This window comes from Apium graveolens, chromosome 9 (assembly GCF_009905375.1).
Source record: "Apium graveolens cultivar Ventura chromosome 9, ASM990537v1, whole genome shotgun sequence".
In the NCBI taxonomy this organism is placed as follows: Eukaryota; Viridiplantae; Streptophyta; class Magnoliopsida; order Apiales; family Apiaceae; genus Apium; species Apium graveolens.
The window spans coordinates 89,022,829-89,035,448 of record NC_133655.1 but is presented as its reverse complement, the minus strand read 5'-3'; positions in this window follow the sequence as shown (position 1 = coordinate 89,035,448).

Sequence of the window (12,620 nt, the reverse complement as noted above, 5' to 3'; positions counted from 1 at the left end):
TGTCTCCTTTGAGAAAACCCCAGTTGGGCCGGTAGGAATGCTTTTTTAAAGGAGGATCCATTTCATCGCTCAACACATTCTCAGGATTGCTTGGTTTTAGAAAAGATGGACCATTAGGCTACCCCCTTCCTGTTCAAGTCTGGCCCACTTTTGACGGCCCGATTAACCTTTTTTGGGCTTGTTGATGTTGTTTATAGCCTTGCAAGCTGCAAAAAAAGACAAAACACAAAATGTTTAATACACGATTTATCAAATGATATTAAAAAAAGAAAATTGATGGAAATCACCCTTTTCAGTGGCTTCTGAAAGGTCGACTTTCTTCAACACGAATTCTTCTTAGAGGCTCCAAAAGGGCCCATCTGTCCGTTTGTTGTTATCCATAATAAAGTCTTGATGTGCGGTCTTCTCCTTATTATTTAACCTAATAGAATTTGGGCTACCATCTACTATGTTAGGTAATGAATACAACATAGAGGGGGGGGGGTGAATGTGTTTATCTTGATTTTGGGCTTTTCTTGAATTATGTTTGGTTTGGTAAACAAAGTAATCTGCTTTGTAGTGAATTATGTTAACACAAAAATAATGAAATAAAAACAGTGAACACAAATCTTCAAAACTTACTTAATTTTATATTAAAATCAAGTCTTGCTATAAAATTCCTGGGTTTTTTGTTGATAAAGAACTCTGCTTCTTCCTTGAGAGAGTACTTGATTTTTCAGATTTATTTGTTCCTTCTAAAACAATGCATCCATTATTTACTTTATAGAATAGTAAACACAAGTTTTACACAGCATGCAATAGCATGTACTAAACCCTACTTTAAGTTAACTAAAACTTTCTATTTCTGGATTAGTGTATCTTTGCAAATCGTGCATGTCTATGACTTTACTTTGTCAGTTAATATTGGCCTTTGATCTTGTATTCTTCAAGTTGCTATTTGTAGACTTTTAAAATCAGTGATTAATTTGTTTGTTGATTGATAATTTTGGATCTTTAACTGGTCTGCATTTTGTACTTTGAGTTTTACATCGAGATCTCCAGTTTGAACTATAGAGAACTGACATCTCAATAAGTATAATGACTTATCGAGATCTCTGAGTTCTCGAATATGAGCTTGACTTTTCAAGGTCTCTGAGTTCTCGAGTGAGCTTAGCTTGTCGAGGTCTCTAAATATTTGCATGTAGATTCAACTTGTTGATATCTCTAATCTTTATATCATCATTTTGGCTTATCAATATCTCTGAGTTCTCTAATGCATAAATGACTTGTCGATATCTCTGAGATTTCTCTATAAGCTGTTTCTTGACTTCTCGATAAGTCATTCTGGAGTTCTCAAATGACTTCTCTATAAGACTTAATCTGTGACTTGTAGATTTCTTGACAATGTCTCTGAGGCATGATCTTCATAATCTTCTTTGAGAGTTTATTCTTAGGCTTGGGACTGTTTACAAAAAAATACTCCAGTCTAATCTATTCGCATTTTTACAGGCTTAAGTGATACAATACAAAGTACAAACTTAGATTATCATACAACTTACTTGGGGCTGTCAATTTAACTTTGTCTTGTTACAGCACATGCATGTCTTTGTACAACAATCTCCCCCAATTTGTGAGAAGATTGCTTATCACAAATTCATGCCTAGTAACAAGACTAACCCCAAGCTACAATGAACAATTAAACTTTACATACAAATTGACAGAAGTACAACATTTATACATAAAGAATTTCTTGAGTTTGACAAATACATTCATCGGTCAAATTTCTCATCTCCTATTTCTTTTCTAATGAGGTCCTTTAACTTTACAAGAATTTCCAGTTCCTCTATGATAGGTGTCCCTCTTAGAGCTTCTATAAGTTTGAGTTTATCAACTAATGGATAACTGTCCAAGAAACCAAACCTTATTCTTGAGAATCTGCCAGCCTTGATGTTAGGGAATTGTCCATCCTTGGTAACTCTGCTAATCCCCTTTGCCTTGAGATGTTCAGATTTTTATATATAGATGTCTATCTCCTCAACATACTTTCTTCTCCTCTCCTCACTTTCAGCCTTGTTTCTTGCTCTTCTTTCTTCCCTTTCTACCAACCATTCAGCCAAAATAGATCTATATGCCTTAGTTGCAAAATTCTTATCCTTCAGTAAGCTTATCACTCTTTTGATCTCTGTGGGTGAAAATGTGTCCATTAAGCCTTTTCCAAGAAATGTGAAAGTTCCATCCTGATAGTAGATTCTTACTTCCCTTAATGATACAACCCAAACTTTGACCATTTATTTAGCTAATTTTTGAAAGCAGTCTTCATCTGAGATGCACTAGCTTAGAGGTAGAAAATCACTTTGATTAAAGCAGTTCAAGATGGCCCTCTCAGTAACTTACATTTTCTTTGGTTTTCTCCCAATAGATTTGTAATGAAATTTGGTTGGTGGCTTAACAGAAGGTAGGTTAGAGATTTTCTTTAGAGATGTTTGGTTTGAGGTGATTGGTATTTTCAGAAGGGTGTTAGCAGTTTGTTTGTACAAGAATTTAGGCTTTGAGGTTTGAGGTGGTTTGGTATTTGAGTTAGTTGGCTTAGAGGGTTGAGCTTGATTGATTTTGATTTTTAGGGTTTGTTATTGTGGTTCTGATCCATCTTCTTTTTTCTTCTTTCTTCTTTCATCCCCTTTCTTCCTCTCATCTTCCTTTCTCTTTTCATCTCCTTTCTTCTCATCCTTCTTATTTTCTTTGTTGCCAGTTGCTCTAGAGGATTGACTTAGATTTGAGCCAGAAGGTGGTTGACCATTTTGCTTCTGCTCATCATCATCCTTGTCATCCTTTAATTTGTATTGTGAGTTTGACAACATGGTATCGGCATTCACAAGGTACCTTTCAAGGATTCTGATCATTTCTTCATCTTCAATTTTCTTGTGCTTCTTGCATTTCAGATCAGATTGAAGTGTCATAATAAGCCTCATATTTCCTCTTACACAGTTCTTAGGAACATTGAAGATCTTGTATTTCTTGGACTGAGAAAAGATGTAGGCCACCCCCTTGCTTGGATATAGATAAGCTTAACAAAAAACATATATCTGAGCCTTTTTGAGTTCATGAAGCAATTGGGTATCCTCTGTGATGACTGCATGTACCTTGTCAATAACTACATCCAGCTCAAATGCTCTTAAGGTTTTGAGATTTGGAAGAGACACCCGGAGACATCTGTCCATGCCACTATCATTGATATTTACAACAATCCTTTTCTCCAAATAATTATCAATTTTCACAAACACTGCCCTAATGGAGTTGATGTTCTTGGCCAATGATCTTTTGTAGGTGATGTAGTTGTTTTGAAGAGACATCCTTAGGACTGCAAGAAGTTCACCAAATTCTTGATCTTAATTTGGTCCTTCTGCAATATTGTTGAGTCTGGCTTTTCCCACATCTTGGAATGGTTGAGCTTTTGATGAACTTTGGCCATGCTGAGTTGATGTGATAGGTTCCTTAGATTTACCAGCATCATTGGACTGTTAAATCCTAGCTACTATCTCCCTCTTAGGCTTGTTGACTTGCATGATTAGGGGAATTGGTATTGCTGGCCTTATATCTTCAGGAAATGAGGGCAATGGTATATTGAGCTTCCCCATGATGGCTCCCAAAGCCATAGTATTCTGCATTTGGAGATGCTTGTGAGAGTCCACCAGGGTTTTGATGTCTGTTTGTTGACTTTGCACCAAGGATGTGAGAGCAGGTACTTGTATACTAAGTGAGTCATTGGAAGTTTGGAGAGAAGACACATGTTGTTGAAGTTCTTGAATTTGCAGCTTAAATGAGGATTGAAATATGGAGGAAGTAGAGACTCCAAAAGTATCCTGCACAGCCTTTTTAATTTCTTCCATTAGCAAGGCTAAAGGAGTGTATCTGCTAGAGTGCATCTGATCCAACTTCAATCTTGTGTCATTAGAGTGAGTGATATGGTCCTGGACTTGGTTGTGCAGAGCTACAAATGAGGTTATAAGATTCTTGACACTTGAATCCACTCCACTTAGATCATATCTTTCTGTTAGATACATTTGATAATGTCATGTGTAATCTGATTTGTGTTTAGTTTTTAGATCTTACCTAACAGGACAAATCAGTACTTAACTGGAAATCAGCACTTATACTGAAGACATAACTTAAGATATCAGAACTTAAGTTATCAAAACTTAAGGTTCAGAAGATATTTATCAGGAGATAATATCAGGACTTAAGATGACTTTCAGATAAGGCAGTCGGTTGATTGAAAGGAAAGAAGATCGAAACTAAGACAGAAAGAATTGTGCATGAAGAAGGAATTCTAAGAAGAATAGAATACTTGGAAGAAAAGATAACTAGTTGATATATTTTAGGAAGCAGAATTATATTCCATATCAATTAGAAGATTATCTTGTAACTGTGTAGTATATAAACACAAGCATAGAGTTTACACTATAAGTGTTACGATTATCGAAGTAATTATTCTTTGTAACTCTAGCAGCTCTCGTGATAATTTGTTCATCACTGAGAGATGACAGTTCCATATTATAACAGAGTTTATAGTGTTGAATAAAATCTATTTTCTGTTACTTAAGTTCTTATATTCGATTTGATTGTGCTAAACACTGTATTCAACCCCCTTCTACAGTGTGTGTGACCTAACAAGTGGTATCAGAGCCTTCTGTTAACACACAAACAGTTTAAGATCCAAAATCAATCATGTCTGAAGAAGAAACTCTAACCAAGCCCACCAAAACTGAAGAACCTCCAAAAACCGTAACTGATAGTCGATATGAGACTATAAGAGTTTCCATGTTGAAACCTTCTGAGTATTCCATATGGAAAGTGAAGATGGCTATGTTTCTGGAAGCTACAGATCCAGAATATCTCGACATGATTTATGAAGGACCACATATGCCAACCAAACTCTCTGTGGAAGTTGCAGGTCATCCAGCAAAGTCTGTACCAAAGGAGAAAAGTGATTACACTGCTGAAAATATCTCATCGATTGCAAAGGATGCAAAGGTAAGACACTTACTACATAGTGCCATTGATAATGTCATGTCAAACAGGGTAATTAACTGCAAGACTACAAAACAGATATGGGATGCTTTGGAAACAAGGTGTCAGGGAACTGATTCAATCAAGAAGAACATGAAGACGATACTCACTCAAGAGTATGAGCACATTGACTCAAAGCCTGATGAGTCATTAACTAATTTATATAACAGATTTGTCAAACTCTTGAATGATTTGTCACTAGTTGACAAAGAGTATGATATTGAAGATTCAAATCTTAAATTCCTGTTAGCTCTTCCTCAAAGATGGGATTTGTTAGGTCACACACATTGTAGAAGGGGGTTGAATACAGTGTATAGCACAATCAAATCGAATTCTAATAACACAAGTAACTGAAAACAAACTTTATTCAAAGCAATAAACTCGGTTACAATATGGAACTGTCCTCTCTCAGTGATGAACAAATATCACGAGAGCTGCTAGGGTTACAATGAATAATATTCTCGATAATGATAAAACTTTTAGTGTAAACCCTATGTCTGTGTTTATATACTACACAGTTACAAGATAATCGCTAATTGATATGAAATATAATTCTGCTTCCTAAAATATATCAATCAGATATCTTTTTTTCCAAGTATTCTATTCTTCATAGAATTCCTTCTTCATGCATATCTCTTCTTATGTTTGTCTCAATATTCTCTTTAATCAATCAGTCGCCTTCCTTATCTGAACGTTTCCTTTAAGTCCTAATATTATCTTCTGATAAATATCTCCTGAACCTTAAGTACTGATGACTTAAGTTCTGACTTCAGTATAAGTGCTGATTTCAGTTAAGTACTAATTTGTCCTATTTAAGTAAGATCTGAAAACTAAACATAAATCATAATAGTCATGACATTATCAAATATATCTAACAATCTCCCCCAACTTGTAAATTAGCATAATATACAAGTTTAACAGATATTTGATGATGTCAAAAATAGTAAGTACAAATGCATGAGAAATTGACTAGATAACTACAACTTACAGTCCTTAAAGCTTTACCAACTTTAACTTCTGATAACAACTTTAGTCTGTATACATATCAGAATTTGAGCAGTTGTAGATCTTGACTTGGCTTCACTTTCTGATCTCTCTGAAATCAGGAGTTGTTCTGAGATAGTTCTTTAACAAACATCTCTCAGCATATCTGAGTTCATCAATCATCCTCCTTTTAGCATCTTTAAGCTCTGCAGAATCTTCACCAGTTTGGAAGATAGCAGCCCTGAGATCATTTATTCTAGCTTTCCTTATGTCCTGATCCAGTCTGATCAAATACGCCTTGTCAGACTAACGATTGAATTCTACAGCCTTATAACCCAGAAAGGTAGTTATAATCTTAGCAGAGTGAGGCTTCATCTCAACAATATCACCCTTGTGATCTCTGTACTTTGGAAGATATGTGCTGTCAGACTTTACAGAATAAAGCCTTTTCTGTCTCTGAATTTGATTCTTCAAATAGGTTGCAGCACTTTCTGTTATTCTGTCATTCATTTGAAGTAAAAATAAAACATGTTCCGGTTCTTCAAAATACTTCAGTGGAATAACATTTTCCGTTATGTGGTAAACTCTACCATCTGTCATGAAGTATAACAAGATGTGTTCTTTCAAGTAGGTATGGTAAACCATATGTACAGATTCTAGTTGATTCAATCTTTCAGGAGTTGCTCCAACACCTAGTTCACTTAAGGAAGTTGGATCATTGGTTATGTTCTGTACTCTTCTTTCATCAGCACTACCCAATCCAGATTTATCTCTTGCTTCCTTTCCAGTAACCACTCTTGCTTCAAAACCACTTGCAGCAGTTGTAATAACCCCAATTTTTGGAATTTTTTTGAAAGCCTTATGAATAGTGATTTTGCTGATTATGCTGAACAAGAAAACTTTTCATACCATACTATGTAGGGGTTCTTTTATTGATCTTCTGAGATATTATTAGTACTCTATGTGGTATATAAGTGTATGTAAAGATCGTCAGAATCCAAATCCGAACACTTTAATTTTTCCCGAAAATCCACCAGATACCGAAAGAATTGAATATAAGGTAACATGATTAAAAGGATTTTAATTCAAGGATTATAAGAGAGGATCATAAAAGGAATATAAAATATTGAGAGGGGTTTAGGGTAACCAAAGTAATAAGATCTCAGATATGATCTCTCAAATGATAAATGAGGACGAAAGTTAAGCGAACCGTATAACAGATAAGCGGTCATTAGCCAAGTAATTAGGGGTTAATCAAAGGGGTTAGTGGATGATGATGTCATCACACTATAAGGAGAAGACATGTGGCAATTGGATGACATAAGAATGATGACCTAAGCATGACAAAAAGGAAGTGTGTTGTTGGTTGATTCTTGGCCATGCAAAAGTTACCATGGTAAAAAGTAATTAACAAACAAAGGAAGCAACCAACCAACAAAATATCAAAAACACAAAATGAGAAGTTGACTTTCCCATTTCAAGAAGAAAGCTCTCGGCCTTGCTTCATTTTTAAGGAGAAAAAAATCAAAATCCAAGATCCAAGCATTGTTAAATCATGAGGTAATTATCCAAGGTTCCTTATACATAGATATAGCTATCCCATGAATCTAAGCTTCCATTTCCTTCACAATCTCTTACAATAATTCAAGGAAGAAGATAGTGAATAGTAACTTTCAAAAAATAACTTTAGTTTTCTTGAATTTTTATGAAAGTTTAAGGTTATAATAGCAAGGATCAAGGTTCTTTTAGGCATTCAAAGCTCTTGTGTTGTGTTAAGAAGCTTCAAGAAAGTATAAACTCCAAAACCTAGATTTAGTTTTGAGTATTTAGGAATGGTTATGATTGATATAGTATATGAGAAGCATGATGCTTGTTTGTTTAAAGTTTGGTTGAGTTTATAGAGATTTTGATGGTTGAATCTTGGTTATTAGTTAATGAACCTTAGTATGGTTAGTAGCTTTTGTTGTGATTGAATGAGTTAGATAAAACATGAAGTAATGGACTGATGTGGTGAGGTTTCGAGGGATTTTGGTTGTAATATTGATTGTGGGTTGAATTGTGGATTGATTGGAGTGGGATAAACTTTGGTAATCGCGTAAACATAGCCGTCGTAATGCCCGATTTACCTTAGACTGTTTTTGTTCTTCACTTCAGGACCCGTAAACTCACTTTTAGATTTTGACCATTGCCATGATTAGATAATTCATGTCGTAAGCTTCCTTTGATATGTGGTTCGCTTGAATCCGATGTACGGTTTAGGAGAAACGACCGTTTTAAGTAACGGCATTTCGCGAATGAACCATTACCCCTCGCCTTACTTTGAAACCTTGGTTAAGGCCCTTAAATGACTAATTGGAGTATGAAATAATTATTTAAAGTGGATTAGGCAGTTGGTAGAGTACTCGCAAAAGAATCGTCTTAAAACCCTTAATGGTTAATTTATTAAAAATGGTGGAGCCGAGGGTACTCGAGCGACTTAAGTGAATCGTTAAGCGCAAAAGCGAACGTTAGGGTCTAATTGGTTAAAGTATAGATTCATAAGCGACTTTGGTTTAATTCCAACTTATATGTTGTTTATAGGTTACCAGAATCGTCCCAAGCCATTTATCACCCCAGTCGCTCAGGCAAGTTTTCTACCCGTTATACTGTTGTTGTGATGTATATATGTATATGCATTATCTTGTGATAAGTGCATTATTGTTATTAGCAAATCTTGCGATATATTGGAGCATGTTGATATGATATATATGCATGCCTTTTTCGTAATCTTGATATCTAATTGTTGATTCAATTGCTTATAAGTTGCATAATACCTATGCTAGATATAAGCAGTAATTGCGTATATCCTTAGTATAGGGGACCCGAAGGTTAACATTTTTCTAAACCGGGAGTCGGTGTTCCCGAGTATAATATATGTATATTTTTATATATATATATATAAATAGTTTTCAAAACTATTAATCGAATAAGGTTTATGCGATAACTTTATTTATTTAATGAATATTATTTTGAATATTCATTCGAGGACTTATGACTCCGCTTATTTATTTAATGAATATTATCTTGAATATTCATTCGAGGACTTATGACTCCGCTTATTTATTTAATGAATATTATCTTGAATATTCATTCGAGGACTTATGACTCCGCTTATTTATTTAATGAATATTATCTTGAATATTCATTCGAGGACTTATGACTCCGCTTATTTTATTTAATGAATATTATTTTGAATATTTATTCGAGGACTTATGACTCCGCTTATTTATTAAATAATATTCTTTATTTTGATTAAAGAATAAGGTTTTGATATTTCAAACTTATTTTCGATTATTCAAATAAAGATCGTACTTTCGTATATAAGTATATCTTTGGTTATTTATTATTCAATTCAAGTATGAGCTTTTAAAACTTTCACTTCATTTATTTTTATAAAGATCATCCTTTATGAGAATATTATTTAAATAATAATATTCAGATATTCTCCAACATATCGGGACTGATTTATTTTATTAAATCAGCATCACTCCAAACATTCTCAAAAATGTGTTTGAGTCTTCAAAATGATTTTAAAAGTTAGAGAGGATCCCAAAACTCATTTTCAAATTCAAGATGTTCCTTCGAAGGGGACTTGAATACTCGCTCAAAAATCTGAGGGATCCGGCACTGTGATGTATTTTATATTCGCAACAAGGTTGCTGTTTTGATAAAAGAGTTTTTGATTACTTACCCAACACCCGGGAAGTAAAATTCTTGGAACAAGTTAATCCATTAACAGGAATCGCCTGGGAAATATCGGTGAGTTTTCCTTTCCAACTAGATACGACTTCTTGGTGGAGCCGTATCAACAAGTTTCTACTTGGGGAAAGTGGGGACGAGCTTTACGTTTCAGAGTCATGGATTTCATTTGAACTAGGAGTGGCGTAAGTGGTCGAGTGGCGCCGGCCCAGCCTTATTATATTGGCCCAAATGACCCGGAAGTTCCGCTAAGATGGTTCATTCCTTAGGAGTCCCGTGTTCGGTTGACAAGTAAATCCGACTGTTCTCCTCTACATGTAGAAAATGGTGGGGTTGCACTACTACGACTGATCATCGTAAGTGGTCTTCCTGGCGCGGCAAACCCCCGTAATGAGTTCATCATCCAGTTGGATATTTCTGCAACACTACCCAGAGCACTTCGATAGAAAGGCTACGGCTGGGCGATTATTAAGTGTTGGCAGGGTCGAGTTTTCAAAATGATATTTTCATCAAATGAAGTATCTCGTAACTTCATTTCATTTTGATGATATCTCAAAGATTAATTATATACAAGTTTTGTCGTGTAGCTTCATCTATGGGATGAACTGATTATAACTTGAATGGCGGTAGTTCAAGTAGTATTCGGAAAAGATATAAGTATATTGGAGTATCTTGTAACTTCATCTTTTAAACTTATATCTAGTAAATGATTATCTTATGCATGTCAAAGATTTTCAGAAAAACATTGAGACAAGGTTAGATATATGAGATCACCTTGCAACGATATTTTTATACAGTTATAAACTGGAACTCTGTGTATATTATACATGTCAGAGGATTTCAAAGATTGTGAAAAGTATATATGTATATATACTGAATATTTTGCGATTTGGTCGCGTTAAGATAACAAACTTGGTTCATTTCTTCTTGACCAAGACTTTCATGAGTACTATGAGAATGCTCATATATTGTTAATTATAATACATATTATTTCGGTGGGCTTGGTGCTCACCCTTGCTTTCTTCTTTCATCACACAACAACAGATAGACAAGATGAACAGGACCAAGCTCCCAATTCGCAAGCGGTTAGGAAACGTTCCGCAGTTTTCTGGAAGCGTTGATGCCGTCATAGCTGAGGTAGGAGCTACCAATAGGCTAGGTTTTAACTATTGATGAACCAGACTTATGTATAATATAAATTGTAATAATGGCAAGGAATATGTAAATTTATTCAGAACCCTTTTAAGGTGTAATGGCTTTCAATTGTGGAATAAAATGACTTGTGTTATTTTTGGTATTCATCTCTGGGACTATAACTTGTGGTGTGTGTGTGTATATTGTGGGGTCACAGTACGCAACAGTTGGTTGATTGTTAAGATTAAGTATTATTAAGGGAAATGGAACTCGTGACGACCCAGATCCCCGACCCCGGATCTGGGGTTGTTACAGAAATGGTATCAGAGCCAAGCGTTATAAACCTCAGAGATGAAGTGACGTTAAGATAATAAGTTCACTAAGATAAATAAGAACTCTTGCCAAGTTCATAGTCGGGTTACCTAACGTAGTACTGACAGTTAAAACCCTTACAGGAACCCTTATAAATATTATGATAGTAACATAGTTCATTCTCGTATAGGGCAGCGGGGCACCGAACCCTGAGGTTCAGGAGCATCAGTATGAGGATGTTTTATTACATGTTGGAGATCAAATTGTGAATCCGATAGAGTACCCTAATGAGGGACCGAATGAGATTCATATTGAGAATGTTGCAGTTGAGGATGTTATCCCAGAAGATTGTTGCTGAGGAGGACCTCCTGGAGGAGCCTGACCATAATGAAGAGAGGACCATTGAGGAATTGATGACCGTAGTCAGGGCGACTACCAGAGCTAGAATGGCCACGAGGGTGGCACTAGAGGATGAAGAGTTACCAAGGGCACAAAGGATAATGAGGGCAGAAGGAGTGGGGCCTTCCACGGCACCAATTATACCAGTATCAGACCCTCTTCCAGAGGTTCATGTAGACATCCATAAGGTTCCACCAATTCCTGTTCCCTCCCCTGTACAGAGCCCAGCACCTACTGAGGAAATGCCACCTTTATCTCCTGCACCATTGTCACCTGATACCGTGCTTGGTTATCCATTTGGATCTCCTGGGTCTGCACCACCTGCACCCCATGGACTGCTAGATGCTACCACTCAGGCTTCTCTTATCGCCAATTATCATATGACTTGGGGTGGCCTGTCTGAGGCCCGTAATATTAGGAGTGATCTATTGGATCGACTCACTGCACCAAGGATTGAGGGCGGGGTACTTCCGGCAGGATTAGCGTATAGCATGGACAGGATTGAGGCTACCACCCGAATTACAGCTAGAGGCCATCTTGAGGGTCAGATTGATCCAGCTCTACTTGCAACTATCTTAGACCTCATCACCGCCTTAATGGAGAAGGTTAGGGATGTCGTGCGTGCCGGCATTTCTTGATCCATGGTAGTGTGCAGAGCTAGAGCGATCAGACAAGGGTTTCATGTAGCACCGCTTTTGGAGGATTAGCCTAAGTTATGAATGATTAGTTCTAATGACTAGATGATTATCTATGGTAGTACTTTTGGGATAGAAGCGATCAGATCAAATGATGTAATTCTCTTTCATGTGTTTAGTTGTTGTACCCTCGAACAAATGGTTATGTATATATTTGTTCCTTTTAGTTCAGATCAGTTTGTTGTGATAAGTTCATATTGTTAATTGCACTATTAACACTTAAGAGAGTGTCACGAAGTTTATAGAACTTGAGAATTCATAATTTGCAATCATGCAAGGATTGAACGAGGGAAAGACTTAAGCAAAGTAAGT